Raw genomic sequence first — 22,262 nt, 5'->3', positions numbered from 1 at the left:
GATGAACTCTTTGTTATCAACATCAAAGATATCTCACAAGAGAATATTCAGCACAGCTTAAGGTCTAAGCATCCTTATAGAAATCAAAGCAAAGATGAACTTTCCAATCTGATTAAATGATATCCAATAAAAGAATCCTAATTGAAACGTTTATATAAGATACAACTTGGATGCCAAATAAAGCGTTTGATTAATTTGATGTATTTTTAGCAATATCACTGAGTAAATAAATTACTTTTTTCCATTCTCCAATATACATTTGTTTCCTTCTTAGGAAATTTGATACTCCAACACACAAAAATATATCGAATTTTTCCAAGATGTACAATAAACCTGTGTCTAATAAAATCTCATAAAAAACTTTCTAGCATTCATTGTCCTAATGAATCTTTAGAGAATGGCCTTCAGTAGCAATGCTAAATCTTGGATTTTTTCCTTTATCGTCAAAGCTTGCCCTTTTCATGTGTGTCCTCTATAGAGAATAGGTTAACTCTTTGTTAAAACTAACAAAAGATGTCAAACCAAATGAAAACTTTGAAGATGATAAAATTTTCTTTAAATATTTTAGAAAAAAAATTCTTTAAAATTAGAAAGAGTTTAATGAAAAAAGTTTATATATTGGACATAAACAATTTAGGTAAAGTAGTTTTAGCCATTCCTGGTGCTCTTATGTTCGGACCAGGAGGTATTACTGCTATATTCGAAAAAAATACTATTGCAAGTCGGGGATATATAAATAACTTTGAGAAGTGCCATAAAATAAACAACAGTCGAAAGTGGACTTTTTTATACCCTCCACCATAGGATGGAGGGTATATTAACTTTGTCATTCCGTTTGTAACACATCGAAATATTGATCTAAGACCCCATAAAGTATATATATTCTGTGTCGTGATGAAATTCTGAGTCGATCTGAGCATGTCCGTCCGTCCGTCTGTTGAAATCACGCTAACTTCCGAACGAAACAAGCTATCGACTTGAAACTTGGTACAAGTAGTTGTTATTGATGTAGGTAGGATGGTAATGCAAATGAGCCATATCGGTCCACTTTTACGTATAGCCCCCATATAAACGGACCCCCAAATTTGGCTTGCGAGGCCTCAAAGAGTAGAAAATTTCATCCGATCCGGCTGAAATTTGGTACATGGTGTTAGTATATGGTCTCTAATAACTATGAAAAAATTGGTCCACATCGGTCCATAATTGTATATAGCCCCCATATAAACCGATCCCCCGATTTGGTTTGCGGAGCCTCTAAGAGAAGCAAATTTCATCCGATCCGACCGAAATTTGGTACATGGTGTTAGTATATGGTCTCTAATGACCATGCAAAAATTGGTCCATATCGGTCCATAATTATATATAGCCCCCATATAAACCGATCACCAGATTTGACCTCCGGAGCCTCTTGGAAGACCAAAATTCTTTCCATTCGGTTGAAAATTTGGTACGTGATGTTAGTATATGGTATCCAACAACCATGCAGGAATTGGTTCCTATCAGTCCATAATTATATATAGCTCCCATATAAACCGATCGCCAGATTTGACCCCCGGTGCCTTTTGGAGAAGCAAAATTCATCCGATCTGGTTGAAATTTGGTACGTGGTGGTAGTATATGATATTTAACAACCATGCCAAAAGTGGTCCATATCAGTCCATAATCATTTATAGCCCCAAACCGAGATTTGGTTTTGGAGCCTCTTGGAGGAGCAAATTTCATCCGAGTGAGTTGAAATTTGTGGATGACAGTCTTTCGTAGACGTTTCCACGCAATCCATGGTGGAGGGTACATAAGATTCGTCCTGGCCGATCTTACGGCCGTATATACTTGTTACATTTACAAAAGCATAGTTTTGTTTCTCATTACTAGCCCTAAGGTAGCGAAGACTACTAAATCAACTCTACATCTGATATTGTAGGTATGTAGATATTCACTCATATCAAATTACATACAGTGTGATTGATATATATTGCAACCAGCTTCAGGTTGCTTTCATTTCGAATCCAATCGTCTGACTGAGAAGTTTTTTACAATGACAGTCCACTTTATTGTTTACAATCTTAGAAAAGCACTTTGATCTATTGCATTCAGAAATAAAATTATTGGTGATGAAATACAAGCATGATAGTGTGATTTTTTTTTTATATTTGGCGGGAAAACCACGAGTAGATATCGTTAGGGCCCTCCAGTATTTAAATGTGAATAACCCCATCGTTTCTCGTACCATTACTCGCTTCAGCGATACTGGCAGTATGGCAATCCCTCCAAAACGTGGACGAAAATAAACGGTAACAGCACCAGAGATTATCCAAAAAGAAATGGCCAGATTTGTTCGAAATTCGAAATTAGGGTAAAGTTCTCGCAATATTATCAGTTCATGAAATTGCTCAATGGATGCAATACATATTGCAAAAATAGCTTGGTCTAAAGCCATTGAAAATCCAAAAAGTACAAGAACCAAATGTTTTGTTTCTTTCGATGAGAAGCCCTACCGAATTGAGTGGATTGTGAATAAACAAAATGATCGCGTTTACTTGCCAAAGCGGTCAGCTGAAAATTTATACTTTCGATTGATTACCAAAACTCATGAGCAACCGATCTTAATGGTTTTGGATGATGGTCGCTTTCAGATCCCAGATCGATGGCCAAATATTGTGGGTAAAATACCTCGCTTCATTCCTACAGCACAATGGCCATCAAAATCTCAACTGCCACCGGATCTCAATACATTAGACTTTTTTGGCTGAAGCATTTTGGAGAGTAAGAATCACACTAAAAATATCAAGTGTCGATCATTTCAAGACCACAGGGGTTCTGCGGTATTTCGTGCAGTGCAGTGTGCTACCATTGTGAGCCATTTGAAGGCCATAACTCTGGCCAAAGATACACCCAGAGAGGGAATGTGATCATCTCCTAGAGCAAAATGTTATTTTTGGATGGCGAACATGTAACATGTTTTTATTTCAATACTAAAATTAAAAAATATATAGCGCCTTTCATTACCACAAAAAAAATATTGGGATACAAAAGTCAAAAATCGTATTCGTCGACCGTTTGCCATGTTCAAATTCTACTAATCGACTTAAGATTTTTAATGTAAGCCAAAATCGATTAATATACTTTCGATAATAACCAAACTTGACTAATCGATTCTAAACATACAAAAGCAAAAAGTCGTATGTACATTGGAAAATGGAATTTTATGGAGATCGTTTCATTTGCCACGTCACGACTTTTCACTAATCACAAAAGACGACTTCTTCACAGTTTTAAAAAGTCGAAAATTCGAATTTCAGAAACTTGGCAAACGTTGACTTTTCAACTCGACATTTTGGCAATAATGACATCCATATAGTTTTGGTTTCCATAAACAATATTTTCAATAGACCCATCTCAGGTCTATCATCACTACCATTTGCAACACCCAGAAGGAATCAAACTAGAGTCATACACGCAGAGGAGGAATCTGATCATGGCTGACATCGAACAAGTTTGTCGCAAAAATATTGTTTTCTCGCCAAACATATACATGCTTGCTAGCACTTAATACATAATTTGCGACAAAAGAACATGGTTGCGACAAACATGTTACATATTCCCATTCAAAAGTATTCCTCTTGAAACATTTTTCAAATGATCATATTCCTTCTCTGGGTGTAGTGAAGCTGTAAAAAAAATTGTTGATATCCGTCTGTCTGTAAGAATTGTTTTTGTAAAATTATAATGAATTCAAAATTCACTAAAGTTATTTTTTTTCTAAAATTAAAGCGTTATTAACACAAATTATGGAAAGGCATTTGCTATGCATGGATGAGTTTTGCATTTTATGTAAGAACTCTACGAAATCTTGAAGGGGAAAATTTGATATTGTTACTCGTATTTCTTAATGCCATCTAGCCCCTGTGACAGGTGTCAAGTGGGATTGAAAGCAGAACAGTTAGCAAAGGGGGGTAAATTAACGAAAGTAGCAAAAAGTTGGCTAAATTAGATTTCTGTTGATATTGTTTATCTGTGCTGTGGATTTATGAATTGCGCTTTTTTTATTTAAACAAATTATTTTATTCAGTTTTATTTTATTATTTTTTTTTTTTCGTTAAATTTTCGCTTGAATGCCTTTGCATTCATTATTTACTTAGTATACCCGTTTTACAAGTAACAGCCAAATCAGTTTAGATTAGAATTTTCTTTATGAATTTAAACAAGTGAATGTTCATTTATATTTACTTTGGAAATAATTTAATGCGATTTTTAGCATTTTCCAATTTTTATGATTTCCACATTGTTGTGATGTTTTCATTTGTTGTCTTCTTTAGACAGGCCTTTGCTTTTTCTTTGGGCGTATTTCATTTTTGCTTTTTTGTTTTTGTGAAGCGGCATTTTATTTGTTTTGCCTTTGTCAGTCATATCGCTCGTCCGTCCGTCCATCCACATGGCTTTGCCACCTTCCAGTTGGACTCTTCTCTGTATTGTATGCTGCTATTGCTATTGTGTGTTTCGAGGGGTTTTTGGAAGATGCTGCAGCTTGTATTTAGTCGCTTGATATCTTTCAATGGGTAAAGTTTAGCGCGAAGTGATGATCACCCTTTCTAGAGTAGAAAAAAAAACTGAGTGAAAAAGCAAAAGAAAAATCACAACGAAGTGTAGAAGGAGGTAGTCGCTTTCTCGTATTAAAATAGCGCGAAATTTTAAAATTACCAGTGTGGAAGAAAGACTTCCGTCTGTAATGAAACATAATTTAATTTCAAAATAAAGTTTACTTGAGAAAAAAATAATTAAAAGAAAAATTGCCAGAGAAAGAAAAGAAAAGTTATTGCCTAAGAGAATAATTTTCTTATAAGAAAATTGAGTTTAGCAGTGCTATAAAAAATCACATTTAGTCAATTAAGCATTTTGGCCGTTAAGACGTGAAGTGATTAAAGAATGAATTAACTAAAGAGCATCTTAAATTGTGGATTTCGATTTGGAAGAAAATATCAAAGATAATCAATTTGGAATCGATTTCTATACTACTTCACATTGTAAGTAATATATTTCATAGCAAATGTTTATCATATTGTAATGTCCAAACTCTAGATTTTATTTAACATAATTTAAAGTACATTTTATATAACAAAATTTATAACAATATTGTATAAGTAAAAAATATATAACAACGTTTCTCAGAACATTTTATTGGGAAAAGGAAACTAAGCGAGTCCCCTGAGAAACTTTTATGTAAGTATTGTATATTACAAACATCACATAGAATTTGCAATATTGTTTCTTGGAATAAGAAACAAAGATGTTATGGGAATACTCCAAGTATTGCTTAAGATTTTTAATATATCGTAAAAGAAAAGATCCTCCTTGCCATCCACATGTCGAAAGATGAGTAACCACAGTATCATCTGCCGTATTCCCAGAAAATTTGATGAAAATCAAGAAAGCTGTCATGTCTTTAATTCTTTGCTTACACAAAAAACAACATCCCCAAAATTGTTTCAACTAATATTTTAATTGAATTTGAAAACAAAAATCAATTTAATTAATTTGTTAAAAAAAAAACAGACACACAAATTAATTGTGTCAATTAACCCCCATTTTCATAAAGCTCCGTTAGTGTTCCATTAACTAACCAACTTTTAAACCGTATTATGAACGAAGCTGTCATCTTGCATATATATTCCATATGCTAGTTAGTAACTTAACTGACGAAAATTTTTCAGTTAAAGTTAACTGGAGAGAAGATATTTGCAATTTACTTTCTGTTAACTGGCAGTTAAAGCCTAACGGAGCTACATGAAAATGGCCGTAAGTTACAAATAGGCTTCATTAATTTTGTATTTGTCGTTGGTGATTGATATTTTGATTTTCGTGATTTGAGTAATTTAAATTAAAATTTAATTGGATCAATTAATTTTTAATTAATTGTGATTGGCGACAAAAAATTTCTATGTAAAATTACTAATATATAATTTTATTCCAAATTATAAAATTATATATTAGTAATGAAAACCTTGGTAAATGGAAGATAATCATGAATGTCCAAATGTCAAAAGATTAGTAACTTCCGCCATGTTGCAAGAATTCAGTCATGTCTTACAGTAAAAAAAACAAAAACAAGTATATACGGCCGTAAGATACTTCTACTGAAGACTGTCATCCACAATCGAATTACTTGGGTTGCGGTAGCACAAGGTATCTTAAAACTTCCTAACACCGTCTTCTAAATTGCAAGGTAGTCCATATGTGTTGACAAAATTTTCTATAGAAATAAAATTTTGGTAGATTATTTTTGGCTCGAGTGGCAACCATGATTATGAACCGATATGGACCAATTTTTGTGTGATTGGGGATCGGTTATATATAACTATAGACCTATATGGACCAATGTTGGCATGGTTATTAGCTGGCATATACTAACACCACGTTGCAAATTTCAACCGGATCGGATGAATTTTTCTTTTCCAAGAGGCTCCGCAGATCAAATCTGGGGAACGGTTTATATGGGGGATATATATAATTATGGACCGATATGGACCAATTTTTGCATGGTTGTTAGAGACCATACAACACCACGTACCAAATTTCAAGCGAATCGGATGAATTTTGCTCCTCCAAGAGGCTCCGGAGGACAAATCTGGGGATCGGTTTATATAGGGGCTATATATAATTATGGACCGATATGGACCAATTCTTGCATGGTTGTTAGAGACCACCACGTACCAAATTTCAACCGGATCGAATAAATTTTGCTCTTGCAAGAGGCTCCGGAGGTCAAATCTGGGGATCGGTTTATATGGGGGCTATATATTATTATGGACCGATATGGACCAATTTTTGCTTGGTTCTTAGAGACCATATACTAATACCATGTACCAAATTTCAGCCGGATCGGATGAAATTTGCTGCTCTTAGAGTATCCGCAAACCAAATCTGGGGATCGGTTTATATGGGGGCCATATATAATTATGGACCGATATGGACCAATTTTTGCATGGTTGTTAGAGACCATATACGAACACCATGTACCAAATTTCAGCCGGATCGGATGAAATTTGCTTCTCTTAGAGGCCTCGCAAGCCAAATCGGGGGATCGGTTTATATGGGGGCTATATATAATTATGGACCGATATGGACCAATTTTTGCATGGTTCTTAGAGACCATATACTTATACCATGTACCAAATTTCAGCCGGATCGGATGAAATTTGCTGCTCTTAGAGGACCCGCAAACCAAATCTGGGGATCGGTTTATATGGGGGCCATATATAATTATGGACCGATATGGACCAATTTTTGCATGGTTGTTAGAGACCATATACTAACACCACATACCAAATTTCAGGCGGATCGGATGAAATTTGCTTCTCTTAGAGGCCTCGCAAGCTAAATTTGGGGGTAATATGGGGGGCTATACGTAAAAGTGGACCGATATGGCCCATTTGCAATACCATCCGACCTACATCAATAACAACTACTTGTGCCAAGTTTCAAGTCGATAGCTTGTTTCGTTCGGAAGTTAGCGTGATTTCAACAGACGGACGGACGGACGGAGGAAATGCTCAGATCGACTCAGAATTTCACCACGACCCAGAATATATATACATTATGGGGTCTTAGAGCAATATTTCGATGTGTTACAAACGGAATGACAAAGTTAATATACCCCCCATCCTATGGTGGAGGGTATAAAAAAAGAATCTTACTGAGGACTTTTAACATATAATTTGAATAAAAGGTCGGTAAATCGAAGATCCTCCTGACCGTCCGCACGTGGAAAGTTGAGGTGCCACCGTAACTTCCGCAATGTTCCTAAAATGTTTCAACAAAGTCAAAGAATTTATTTTATGAGAAAATGAGACAAAGAGGACGAGTTCATTCACCTGCCAAAACATGAGGTATGCCCTCTCACCTGTACGTTTTCTAAAGAGTGCAATTAATCGTTCCATTATCTGTGACTTGACTGACAAGATCCTCGAAAATTATAATTGGAAACGTTTAAGTTGAATTTCAAAACTCGAGCCTGCTTAATTGCTCAAATTTTAAATTTAACATCTCCACCCAGATATTAAAAATTAAGTACGTTTACCACTCAACCTTTCTCTATTTTTTGCGAAAATTTCAAGTAATTCCATGAATGCATTTTTGGGCCTATCTGAATCAAGAAAAGGAAACTTTCTGATGATGAAATTCTTCTCACCAATTAGTGCTGTCTGTTTCTTCCCAGCAAAAAAATACTTCACCAGTAAGAGTTTAGTTAAGCGCAACTAAACTCTTACTGCTGAAGTATTTTTTGCTGGGCCCAGCAAAAAATGCAGCACTATTTGAGCAGGATTGTAAGGGAGAGAGGCAGTAACAACTGCTTACAAAACAACCGAATCAGCGCTGGTTTCTGTGGGCAATGTCCCGATTTAGAGCAGCTTCTACATAGCGCTGATATAATTGCTCATTTTAATAGAAAAACTGCTCAGAAGTGATATATAATCTTGAGTATAGCATTGTTGGCGTGAAGGAAAACAGCACTACCTTTCATGCATCTATACTGCATGAATTGGTTGCAATAAAGTAAACGAATGATCATAAACTAGTTTGATTACTCGTTTACGTTATTGCCACCGATGGAATGAAACATTGGATGGAACATTTTCGTCGAAAAACATTTTTTTTTCTCGCCAAACATAACAAGCTAGTCGATGTCAGATACGTAATTTTCCAGAAAATAATATCGTTGAGAGAAGTAAGTTCTCTGCGATCATATTCGTTCTCTAGATGTATCAAACTTAATTTCGGTTGTATAAGTGTGAAGCAACAAGTGTCCATATTACCTAACCTAACCCAACCGACATGACATTTCCCACTATTTTCTCACACATTTTGGAACTTACATTTTTTCCAAATTCATATCATTTCTTCTTCATTTATTTATTTAATTTTTTTAACCTTGCCTTGTCAATTATCAAATCTGATCATCTTTGTAAATTTGAATTTTTAATATATCATCCCCCGGGTGCGTCTAAATACTTATGCTAATTCCATTAGAGATTCTTTACAGCCGTGGATATTATTATCAGTATAATTAAGTAAACAAAACAGCAATTAAAACATTCATAGAACGTATACCATCGGGAAGCTAGTAAATACAGCTTACACAGCAGGTCGGTAGTAAAGAAAGCAAATAATAACAAGCTGTAGTAAATCGAAAACATATACTACCAGATGTATTCTTTTTCGAAAGATTTGGTGGGCAAATTGCAAACATTTTCAGATTACTATCCAATAAATTGCAAACATTTTCAGGGCAAATTGCAAACATTTTCAGATTAGTATCCAATAAACAAAATATAATAATAACCAGAAAAATAATAACCTCAAGTTTTTGTATTTTTGTTTTTGTTAAATCTATGTACCCATTATGCAACTTCCATTTGAACTCGTATGTCACAATAAAATACAATTGACATATTGCCAGATACTATGAACTAAAAAAGCAACAAAAAATAATTACATGCCGGATTTAGCAAGTAATAAAAAGAGATTGGTTTGCATGAAGAAGAAACAAAACTAAAAAGTCTAAATAATGGCATACAATAGTATTGACTACTCTACACAAAAAGGAAACGTTTTGAGAAGGGGTAACGAAAAAGTTGTCCTTTAAGTTAGTATTTATTAAATTTCACATATTGTAAAAGACGTCAACGTTCATAACAGAAAAGATAAATTTCCCAACGATGTTGCGTGGTTGGTCCACACTTTTTTTGGGGACGAATGATTTTATTTTGCGTGTACCCTTCTTTAAACATAATTTCATATGAACAATAAAACAATTCCTTTCACCTTCTATACATTTTTTTTACATACTTTAAATTATTGCGAACTATTGATGCGTGTTTCCGTATATTTCACTTAGCAGAATGTCTTTGAGTTTTGTTGCATGGAAGTCTTACAACGCTGCAAAAACAAATTATACCATTTGTCGATATGTTTTTTGTATTCATAGTACGTGTCTCTTGAAAGATGATGGTTATTTGTAAGCGTAAGAAAATGTGAAGTACTTTAACTTTTCTCCAAAGAGGTAAAGCTATGTGCAACCACACATTATTCCAGAATATGAAGTGAAAAGATGCAAATACAATTTATTGTAAATTTCCTTCAGCATAAGGTGTATAATTTAAATGGATGAATTTGGATATTTATTTATGAATCGATATAAAATATTACGAATGATACATTGATACATAGAAAAATGCAGGGACGTTGTAATATATGATTGTTATACCCTCCACCATAGGATGGGGGTATATTAACTTTGTCATTCCGTTTGTAACACATCGAAATATTGCTCTAAGACCCTATAAAGTATATATATTCTGGGTCGTCGTGAAATTCTGAGTCGATCTGAGCATGTCCGTCCGTCTGTTGAAATCACGCTAACTTCCGAACGAAACAAGCTATCGACTTGAAACTTGGCACCAGTAGTTGTTATTGATGTAGGTCGGATGGTATTGCAAATGGGCCATATCGGTTCACTTTTACGTATAGCCCCCATATAAACGGACCCCCAAATTTGGCTTGCGATTGCTCTAAGAGAAGCAAATTTCATCCGATCCAGTTGAAACTTGGTACATGGTGTAAGTATACGGTCTCTAACAACCATGCAAAAATTGTTCCATATCGGTCCACTTTTACGAATAGTTCCCATATAAACGGACCCCCAAATTTGGCTTGCGATTACTCTAAGAGAAGCAAATTTCATCCGATCCGGCTGAAATTTGGTACATGGTGTTAGTATATGGGCTCTAACAAACATGCAAAAATTGGTCCACATCGACCCATACTTATATATAGCCCCCCCTATATAAGCCGATCCCCAGATTTGACCTCTGGAGCCTCTTAGAAGAGCAAAATTCATCCGATGCGGTTGAAATTTGGTACGTGGTGTTAGTATATGGTCTCTTACAACCATGCAAGAATTGGTCCATGTCGGTCCATAATTATATATAGCTCCCATATAAATCGATCCCCAGATTTGTCCTCCGGAGCCTCTTGGAGGAGCAAAATTTATCCGATCCGGTTGAAATTTGGAACATGGTGTTAGAATGTGGTCTCTAACAAACACGAAAGAATTGGTCTATATCGGTCCATAATTATATATAGCCCCCATATAAACCGTTCCCCAGATTTGATCTCCGGAGCCTCTTGGAGGAGCAAAATTCATCCGATCCGGTTGAAATTTGCAACGTGGTGTTAGTATAAGGTCTCTAATAACCAATCAAAAATTGGTCCATATCGGTCTATAGTTATATATAGCCGATCCCCAATCACACAAAAATTGGTCCATATCGGTTCATAACCATGGTTGCCACTCAAGCCAAAAATAATCTACCAAATTTTTATTTTTATAGAAAACATTGTCAAAATGTTATTTCTACAGAAAATTTTGTGAAAATTTTATTTCTATAGAAAATTTTGTCAAAATTTTATTTATATAGAAAACATTGTCAAAATGTTATTTCTACAGAAAATTTTGTCAAAATTTTATTTCTATAGAAAATTTTGTCAAAATTGTATTTCTATAGAAAATTTTGACAAAATTTTATTTCTATGGAAAATTTTGTCAAAATTTTATTTCTATAGAAACTTTAAACCTAATACGTATTTAATCGGCCTTTTTTAGTTTAATATATACCACCTATGGACTATGTGGTATATATTACGGTGTTAGGAAGTTTTAAGATACCTTGCCATCGGCTTCAGTAGAAGTTTCTAAGCAATCCATGGTGGAGGGTGCATAAGCTTCGGCCTGGCCGAACTTACGGCCGTATATACTTGTTTATATTTGCAATGATTGGATGTCTTTATACAAAAATACATATTTAAAAATATTTTCCTTCGAAGCTTAATTCGGTTTTCTATAACTTTTTAAAACTGAAAATATTATTTAAAAAATAAATTGTTATTCTGATGACAGCTGTCTTGGATCTATTAATTTTATGGTAATTGTTGTTTGTTAACGAGACATAGAACGGACATCGAAGAAATCGTATAAATATATTGAAATTACATTTTTTATAGAAAAACAAACATTATTGAAAATTAAAAATTTCTAAACAGAATTTGTTCATAAAAAAGATGACGGTTAAATTACGAACATATGTATATTTTGACATTCATGGATTTCTGGTTAGGTTAGGTTTAGTGACATCCCGTTATTATTATTTTTTTTCACTTAGACTATTCAGTCCATTGTGGCACCACCGGTGGTGCCTTTTCTGCTATCAATTAATGTTGCCCAATTCTACATTTATCTCAAAGATAAGCGACCTCTTATTTTACAGCCCAGTCCAAATTAAGATGCAACCACTTACAAAAGCTTTGGAACACTCAGATATATCACATCATCACAATTGTTGGTATTCGGACGACATTGCGATTGATGACCCTTTGCGGACATACTAAACATTGCATCACCATTCCCTTCTTGGATATTTGAAGTTATTTTAAGGCATAACCAAAGAATCAAATTGTCTAATCAAATTATAAAATAATTGTTTGTTAACAGCTACATGATCACCTTAATATCTACGGTAATATCTCATATTACTATAAATATCACTTTTTTGAAAGCTTTGCAGTTTTGTAACACTGTGCTTGGATCAATCAAAACAATAACAAAGTCACAAAAAAAAAAATACTGGACAGACAGTTAAAAATCACGTGGACCACTGCAAAAAACAAAAACTACACAAAAGGGTGACGACAATAACAACAACCCATCTATGAATTCTGTTTATTTTTTTCCTCATTTGCTTTTGCCAACCATATTCTTATTGTTGTTTTTTTCTCTTCGTATATTTTGTTTGCTTCTTCTCATTGAATTGGAGATGCGCGCGCAATTTGCATTAGTTAGCCTTTCATTGTTGATATATGGTATGTGCTTCTTCATGTTGTGTTTTCACATCCTGTTTCGTAAGCCAGAGGCAACTAGAATCCAAAATACATTCACAGTGACACACACAGATGATGTAAACAAACTATAAGGTGGGCTGCCTACCATCATAGCCTTAAGGGTCCTGTGTGTGCAAACACACATCCAATGAGAGAGAAAAGAGGCCAACTCTCGCTCCCTTATACTCATAGTCGTTGATAAATTTATGCCGGTAACGGAAGTATGCAAGAGTATTCATTGATGCAGTTAAATTTCCGTTGCACATCATCCAGTTGCATTTGTACGGTGGCTCACTAACCAAATTCTTGACCCAAATCATGGTGTCTGCATAATTTCGTTTAATATTAATTGGATATAAACGAGTTTATTTGTGGGTCCGCGGGCAGTTATTTGAATGTGATGTGAGAAGGCAACAACTCTGAGTAAGAGTAACTAGAACATAGGTTCATAGAATTATGAAATTTACTTTTAGTAACCCTTATGTAGTATGGACGTATATATATTTTTGGTCAAGATGAAATTCAAATGTCCTTAAATTTGGAAAATTTTTTTTCTATTTTTTCGAAAAAGTTGTAAAGTTTTCTTTTGGAACTCTAATTTAGTATGCGAAGATTAAGAACATTTTTTTAAATGAACCCAATATAAGCGATTTCTATATTTTACTTTTTGGTCACCTATAAGCCCCCGATTTGCCCACAAGTGTTTTTATACCCTCCACCATAGGATGGGGGGTATATTAACTTTGTCATTCCGTTTGTAACACATCGAAATATTGCTCTAAGACCCCATAAAGTATATATATTCTGGGTCGTGGTGAAATTCTGAGTCGATCTAAGCATGTCCGTCCGTCCGTCCGTCCGTCTGTTGAAATCACGCTAACTTCCGAACGAAACACGCTATCGACTTGAAACTTGGCACAAGTAGTTGTTATTAATGTAGGTCGGATGGTATTGCAAATGGGCCATATCGGTCCACTTTTACGTATAGCCCCCATATAAACGGACCCCCAAATTTGGCTTGCGAGGCCTCTAAGAGAAGCAAATTTCATCCGATCCGGCTGAAATTTGGTACATGGTGTTAGTATATTGTCTCTAACAACCATGCAAAAATTGGTCCACATCGGTCCATAATTATATATAGCCCCCATATAAACCGATCCCCCGATTTGGCTTGCGAGGCCTCTAAGAGAAGCAAATTTCATCCGATCAGGCTGAAATTTGGTACATAGTGTTAGTATATGGTCTTTAACAACCGTGCAAAAATTGGTCCACATCGGTCCATAATTATATATAGCCCCCATATAAACCGATCCCCCGATTTGGCTTGCGAGGCCTCTAAGAGAGGCAAATTTCATCCGATCCGGCTGAAATTTGGTACATGGTGTAAGTATGTGGTCTCTAACAACAATGCAAAAATTGGTCCACATCGGTCCATAATTATATATAGCCCCCATATAAACCGATCCCCCGATTTGGCTTGCGAGGCCTCTAAGAGAAGCAAATTTCATCCGATCCGGCTGAAATTTTGTACATGGTGTTAATATATGGTAACTAACAACCATGCAAAAATTGGTCCACATCGGTCCATAATTATATATAGCCCCCATATAAACCGATCGCCAGATTTGACCTCTTGGAAGACCAAAATTCATCTGATTCAGTTGAAATTTGGTACGTGGTGTTAATATATGGCCTCAAACTCCCATGCAAAAAGTGGTCGAAATCGGTTCATAATGATATATAGCCCCCATATAAACCGATCCCCAGATTTGACCTCCGGAGCCCCTTGGAAGAGCACAATTCATCCGATTCGGTTGAAATTTGGTACGTGATTTTAGTATATGGTATCCAACAACAATGCAGGTATTGGTTCATATCAGTCCATAATTATATATAGCACCCATATAAACCGATCCCCAGATTTGACCTCCGGTGCCTTTTGGAGAAGCAAAATTCATCCAATCTGGTTAAAATTTTGTACGTGGTGGTAGTATATGATATTTAACAACCATGCCAATAGTGGTTCATATCAGTCCATAATCATATATAGACCCCATATAAACCGATCCCGAGATTTGGTTTTGGATCCTCTGGGAGGAGCAAATTTCATCCGAGTCAGTTGAAATTTGGTACATTGTGCTAGTATATGGCCGTTAACAACCATGCCTCACTAGGTCCATATCGGTCTATAGTTATATATAGCCCTCAGATAAATCGATCCCCAATCACACATAAATTGGTCCATATAAATAATTGTATATAGCCCCCATATAAGCGACCCCCATATTTCAATTCTGGCTCCATACGTACTGTGCAAAAGTCCATATCGATTCGTAATTATTTGTATTATTTTGTATCACGTATGGAATAACTCACAATTTAGAAAACGATTTAAGATACCACAACCCAAGTAATTCGATTGTGGATGACAGTCTTTCGTAGAAGTTTCTACGCAATCCATGGTGGAGGGTACATAAGATTCGGCATGGCCGAACTTACGGCCGTTTATACTTGTTAGTCTTTAGTTTTTTTTTTAGTAATTAGTCCACAAGTGTTTATTTTATTTTATTTTATTTTTTATTAACAACAAATTGAAATAGTAGTACCATGCTCTTGAAACATGTTTCATATTTCTTCTCTGAAAGTTCACAAAATTGACGATACCAAAGCCATTTAAGTTCCACGTGACTAAATATATGACCATTGTTCCTTACTACGGTTATTATAAACTAAGGATATAACTAACTAAAAATTGCGATGTTTAAGAGTTCGTTATACCAATGTTCCACAAAAGAAAACAAAACTGTTCCATAAATAGTTACATCACTAATCTATTCTAAAAGAGGAATTTTTCTATATTATTGGTAAACTTTTAATTTTGTACCACTGTATTGTTGCCTAGGGCACGTGTATTTGTAAAAGAGTAAAAATGTGTTCATCCACTCATCCATATCACCCCCACTGTTGAATGTGTTACTGTGTTTTGATTTTTCTGCTCTTATTGTGTGTATAACAGAGATGATAAATTGTACTAAACTGAATTCGAAGAAGAACTTTTTTTAGTCAAAAGTACATTATTACCTTCGTGAAAGTAATGCCAAAAAGCATTATTTTGTTCACAAGATTATTCACCACATGGATGCGTACTTAGCCTTTAAATTTTATTTGGGCATGAAAAAATATTTATTTCTCCGACATTTTTATTTTTCTTTTTTTGTAATCAAATCGTAATTCTAATAAAGATAACTGATGAGTATGTGGAAATCCGAATCAGCCGTTTTCACTCCATGTCGCTATCATTTTTATATTTTCCGTAAGACCATGTAATACTATGAAGTTTTAACTAAGAATCCAAAAAAGGAACACTCAAAGCTATGCTGAGCAGGACTCTAAAGACCAAGAGTGGTATTTTGAGATTTTTGCATAAAGCACGAAAAAGTATTATACTATATAAGAAAGTAGTTATCACTGAACATTGAATTGAGTTTTTTTTTTCGAATACATAATGGTGCGACACTGAAATTTTCGCACAAAAAATATTAAAAACCCTTCGTTTTGGACCTTATTTCTGGTAATATATGCTGATTTGTCACAAAATTGATCCTAATGCATACTACACTAAAAAAATTTTATTATTCATAGCAGCAGTTTTTGTTTGCTGAAAAATGCAAAGCAGTAACATGTAGATGTTTTCTTTGAACTTTCCACGACAAATATTTGTGCTAGCCACATTTTCATAGAGGTTTAGTGTATGTACATCTCATGATAAATTTTTTTTAACTAAAGTATAGATTGAGGTTAGGTTAGGTGGCAGCCCGATGTATCAGGCTCACTTAGACTATTCAGTCCATTGTGATACCACATTGGTATAGATTGAGAACTCCGTGTGGGACAAATATGGAAGGTTAGGTTAGGTTAGGTTATGTGGCAGCCCGATGTATCAGGCTCACTTAGACCATTCAGTCCATTGTGATACCACAGTGGTGAACTTCTCTCTTATCACTGAGTGCTGCCCGATTCCATGTTAAGCTCAATGACAAGGGACCTCCTTTTTATAGCCGAGTCCGAACGGCGTTCCACATTCCAGTGAAACCACTAAGAGAAGCTTTGAAACCCTCAGAAATGTCACCAGCATTACTGAGGTGGGATAATCCACCGCTGAAAAACTTTTTGGTGTTCGGTCGTAGCAGGAATCGAACCCACGACCTTGTGTATGCAAGGCGGGCATGCTAACCATTGCACCACGGTGGCTCCTGACAAATATGGAAAATGGTAACTTATTGAAAATTTGTATCTCATAATTTTTTTAATGTTTAATTATTTTGGGCTTATTGCAACAGTAATTCTGTTATTAGAGAGAATGGAGTGAATTTAGAACTTTATTCAGATCAGCAAACTGCCGACATTTCAGCTATATGTCTGCTGTTCCCCAAAATAAAAGGCTGTTTGCTGTTTTTACCAAAAAAAAAAAAAAAAAAAAAAAAAAAAAAACTGCTGAAACAGCAGTATTTTGTCTGCTGAAAACCCGCATTCAGTGTTTGCTATGAACAGCAGTCGTTTTTTTGTATGCGTGTAGGTAATTGTTGTTAGCGACCAGAATTGGCTTGGCTTCATACCTCGACTCAGAGTCGAATGGACTGGTGTTTAAAATTTAATTTATAAATATAAAGAAGTTTGAAAATGGTACTCAAAAAGTTCCACAAAAAAGTACAACAGCGTAAACATTATCAACCCTGGTGTATGATTCGTCAAATGCTCTCCATCATTGTTCATCCTTTGGCTGTAAGCCAAATAAAAACCACAAAAATCAAAGAACCGGAAAGAGAGAATACTATCAAGAGAGGGAGAGAGAGAGCAAAAAATCAACTGCACTTTTAATGTTTATTTTTTAAGTTTCTACATTCTTGCATTCACCTTCATATTTTGTTATTATTACAGTGCCTTCCTTATTAATAACGTCTTCCCCATCACCCCATCACCATCATAGATGCCGTTATTATTGTCGATGTTTTGTCATTGCTCGGCTTTGCTGTCATCTCTCAGTTACTTGGTGTTTTACATCCTTATTTCAGTTCTTACATTCAGTTCATCTTGGTTCGTTGAACATAACGGTAGCATTTGCAAAAATGTACGGAAACGGTTATTGAACTTTTCTAACTCAATCGATTCAATTCAAAATTTGAATATTTAAAATATAGAAAGTTTTTCTTTACAATTTAGACAAAAAAAAATCGCATGTGAAATTTAGAAAACTACTTGATTAAATAAAAATTTAATATTTCCAACTAGAAAGTGTAAAAGAAAATAAAACAAATTAAATATTGAATTATTTAAAAAAAAGTTATTTCATTCAATACACAGTTTAATGGCATACACTTAAAAAAAATAAGGTAAACGGCAAACAATTTATTGATATAATATTGAAATCTATAATATGGAAACATACTGAATAAATCACACAAAATATCAAAATTTATTTAGAACAAAAAAATATTGGAAACGTTAAGGCTCCGCATTAAAACCAATACTAATGTTACAAGTCTTTATTGAAATGGTAAAATATCTAAAATAAGGAATCATAAAGAATTTTTTTTGACATGGATCTAATTTGTTTTTTAATCTTTTGAGCCTTTTACCATCTCTATCTCTAGCCTTTAATGGCATACTTTTTCTTGTTGAACAATTGTTATTTTACAATTCTTAAGGAACTGTTGCCGAATATATAATAACTAATTCGTTGGAGAAATTTTGTACAGGACTCAGCACGTGTCAACCAAGAATGGCCCAAAAAGGGGATTTCTCGCTTAACTTCCCAGCAAAAAAAGCGTTGCCAAAAAAGTAATGAAAATGTTCTTTTTGGAAGTGGTGCAAAATTGACGCAGAAGCGATGAATTTAACATAGGCTTGTCATAGGACGGAAGTCCTCCATTTCAACAGCCGTTGCACTGAATTTGCATCACTTCTTTAGGTGTGATCCGAATTCAATGTTTTGGATGTAAATTAAAAAATTCTGTGATATTTTCTCAAATAAATAATTTTTATACTTTTTTATAATTTTTAATGAATTCTAACGCTTGTCGGAAACGCTTGACCTCAAATATTTTCAAAAATTCACAATTTTTTCAGATTGGATTTAGCATTTTTTTCGACAAAATTTAAATGGTTTGTACCATTTTATGAATTCTTACTCTGTTTTTAACCTATTTGAAACAAAAAAAGTTAAAATTACCCATTAAAAGTATGAAAAAACCCAAGTTATAAAAAATTGAATTAAAAGAACTTCCTGGGTAGTTAAAATAAAGAACATCATTGGGAGTGCATCTTTGGAAGAACTTCCAAATTTTTTTGCTGGGTTTTACTGCATAATGGCCTCGAAAACGTCCGGATCTCATTCCGTTGAAGTTTTGCGTCTGGGGTATTTTGGCCAGACAGGTTGACACAAAATAATACCAAAGTGTTGATAATATCAAAACGGCGCTTCACCGGGAATAGACCAAAATATCGCGAAACAACTTTCGTACAGCGCGTTATGAGTTTGTCGGTCCTTTAATTCAAAACTGATTCTAAAATATTATGTTATTTTTAACATTTTTTGCTTTTGATAAAAAAGAAAATAAAATAATATGAACAAAATATCAGCCTGCCTGTAGTGGAAAGAGTGGAAGAGAATTTTTTTCTCAAAAATTTTATTAACTTTTTTTTATTATTATTCATATATACAATTACAAAATAATGTTCAAGGCCTCTGCGCCAAAAAAGGCTTAAAAGAAGCAAAATGGCAACAAGTTGACTGCATATAATAAATATATAAATATAAAGTATATACCAAAATATAAATTTTTAATTCAGATAAATACAAGAATAAATTCTAAAATAGTAAATATTATAAATATATATTATAATTTAAATTAAAAAAATACTACTTGTCTATATACACTTAAAATGTAAGGAGCATCTCTACATTTTGGATTAGAAAGTCTTTTAACTCACTCTTAAATCGTGATATACAATTAATATTTTTCAGATTCGTTGGCAATAAGTTGTATTCGAAGAGTCCAGCATATTTTATACGCTGTTTTGTCATCTCAAGGCGACATCTAACAGTATTAAGTTCCATTGCTTGTCTTGTCATGCGAATAACTCTGAATAACTCTGAAATCTTGATTCTTAGTGAGTGATAATTTATGATGGTGAGTGAAATGTCACTCAAATTCACTCACATAATATATGAGACTATTTTTATTTGTCAACTCTTTTCTCACAAAAAAATTGTAGATTGACTGCAAAACTACATTAAATTACAGACCATTCAATCTTTACACATATTCAATTGAAGTAATTTGCCCATAGTTCCACATTATCACCATATGTTCACTTATCATGCGTTAATATGTACCAAAAGTGAGTGTTTTTTTTCTAACCTGTCACTATCAGCCACAAATTTGTGTACCTTTCCTATTATTATATTAATTGAATGATTTTATTTATTTATAATATCCCATTGATAAAAATTTGGTATCTCTTCAACGGCATACTGTCAGATAATCTAGCCAATAAACAAGAACAATTACTGCAGGCCATATGTTGTGATGACGTTAATTGTATCTCAGGATACATGAAATTAATTGATTCCCGCAATGTTTAATACCCTTTAATTATATATATAAAAAATCCATACAGTTTATGCAATTAAAGTCAAAAGCCATGTTAACAAAACTATTGAGTGTTTCTTTTTTTTTGTTGTTTTGGTTTCAATTGAAGTGCATGAATACATACATCCGGGAAATGGATTGAACTCAGTAACAACAAACCGTTTTAATGGAGGGAAGTAAAAGCAAACTAATTTATTTATTTATACGACTATATATTTGGGATGATACACTATACACACAAATCATCCGAAATCAAATTTTAGACCAACGATATTTTCTTTTATTTGTAAAGTTGTCTCTGTAAAGGCAACTAAATATTTGTTTATTATACCTTTGTAACTGAACTGAAAACCTCGTTGATCTAAAATTGCGTTTCCCAGAAAATAAATTAAAGTCTTGCATGTACTAAACCATTTACAACTATTTAAATCGTTCTCAGATTTTCTGGCCGCACCTGTAATATTTAAATGCTACCTCTTTCATAAATTAAAACAATTATTATAATTTATTTGTATATCCGTATTATAATTTATTTTCTATAGCAATCGTTTAAAATGAATTTTTTTCATTAAAGTTAATAAAATGCAAATCAATGAAAAGTATTTCCTCAAATCATTTTCATAAAACTTATTTAACAGTTGTTATCGGCTGTTTTCATTAAAAAAAGAATCATAAACTATTTTCTGCACACTTGTGTCAGATGTTGCATAGTGGACGACTCAGACATATTTTGAGCATAGAATTTGAGAAAAAACAAATAAAATAAACTATATATTTATCGAATGCTCTTCATCGTCAAATGGAGTTTCATATTATCGTGATTTTTTAACAATTCGATATATTGCTTATAAAACCAATTGTTGGTTGATTTTCGTTTTCTTTTCAGAGGAATGAAATTTTATGCAAATGATTTTTAATATCCAATAAACCAGACTAGGGGCAACCGTTGCTACACTTGTCATAAATTAAGGTTTATTTTCTCTTAAAGAAAATACATAGTAATAAAAGAGAATAGTTTTTAAATGTCATTTTTTCTAAAACAAAAAATGTCGGATATAACATCAAATTTTAGAATCAGTTTCAATTATGGAATTCAAATGGCCGGCCATTATATGCTGCACGAAAGTAGCTCTGCGGCATTATGGCCCATTCCCGATGAAGCGCAATCTTGAGATTACCGAGACTTTGATATTTTTTACATGTTTTAAGAGCAAAATGTTTTTTTTTGGGTGGTGACCATGTAACATGGTTTTCGCAACCATGTTTTTTTCTCGAAAATCATGTATCTGTTTTCGACAAGCAGATTATATTTGACGAGAAAATAATATTTTATTGACAAACATGTTACATGGTCACCATACAAAAATAACATTTTGCTCTTGAAACATGTTTGAGGTGATCATATTCCTTTTCTGCGTGCACACGCTTCATGAAAGTGGTTCTGCGGTATTTTGGTCCATTCCCGACGAAGCACCATCTTGAGACTACCGACACTTTGATATTTTTTTAGTGACAACCCTACACTTCAAAATTCCGTAGACGCAAAAATCCAACGAATTGATATCTGGAGATCACACGCTTCGCGAAAGTGGTTCTGCCGTATTTTTACCCAGTCCCGGCGAAGTGTCTGCATAAGATGACCGACACTTTTGTATTTTTTAGTGAGAATTTTACTCTTCA

The 22,262-nt window shown here is 34.0% G+C and overlaps 1 protein-coding gene across 2 annotated transcripts in view; it reads left to right on the top strand.

The window, feature by feature from the left end:
• The first annotated feature begins 4,531 nt into the window (after positions 1-4,531).
• Positions 4,532-22,262, top strand: part of Pdfr (Pigment-dispersing factor receptor) — a 106,998-nt gene continuing 89,267 nt past the window's right edge. For both annotated transcript variants that reach the window (XM_075299725.1, XM_075299726.1), the window contains exon 1: positions 4,532-5,021. The gene's annotated coding sequence lies outside the window, so the exon portion shown is untranslated. The remainder of the gene's footprint in view (positions 5,022-22,262) is intronic.

The sequence above is a fragment of the Haematobia irritans genome, chromosome 3 (genome assembly GCF_050003625.1).
Source record: "Haematobia irritans isolate KBUSLIRL chromosome 3, ASM5000362v1, whole genome shotgun sequence".
NCBI classification, from domain to species: Eukaryota; Metazoa; Arthropoda; class Insecta; order Diptera; family Muscidae; genus Haematobia; species Haematobia irritans.
This window is presented reverse-complemented; position numbering and strand designations above follow the sequence as displayed.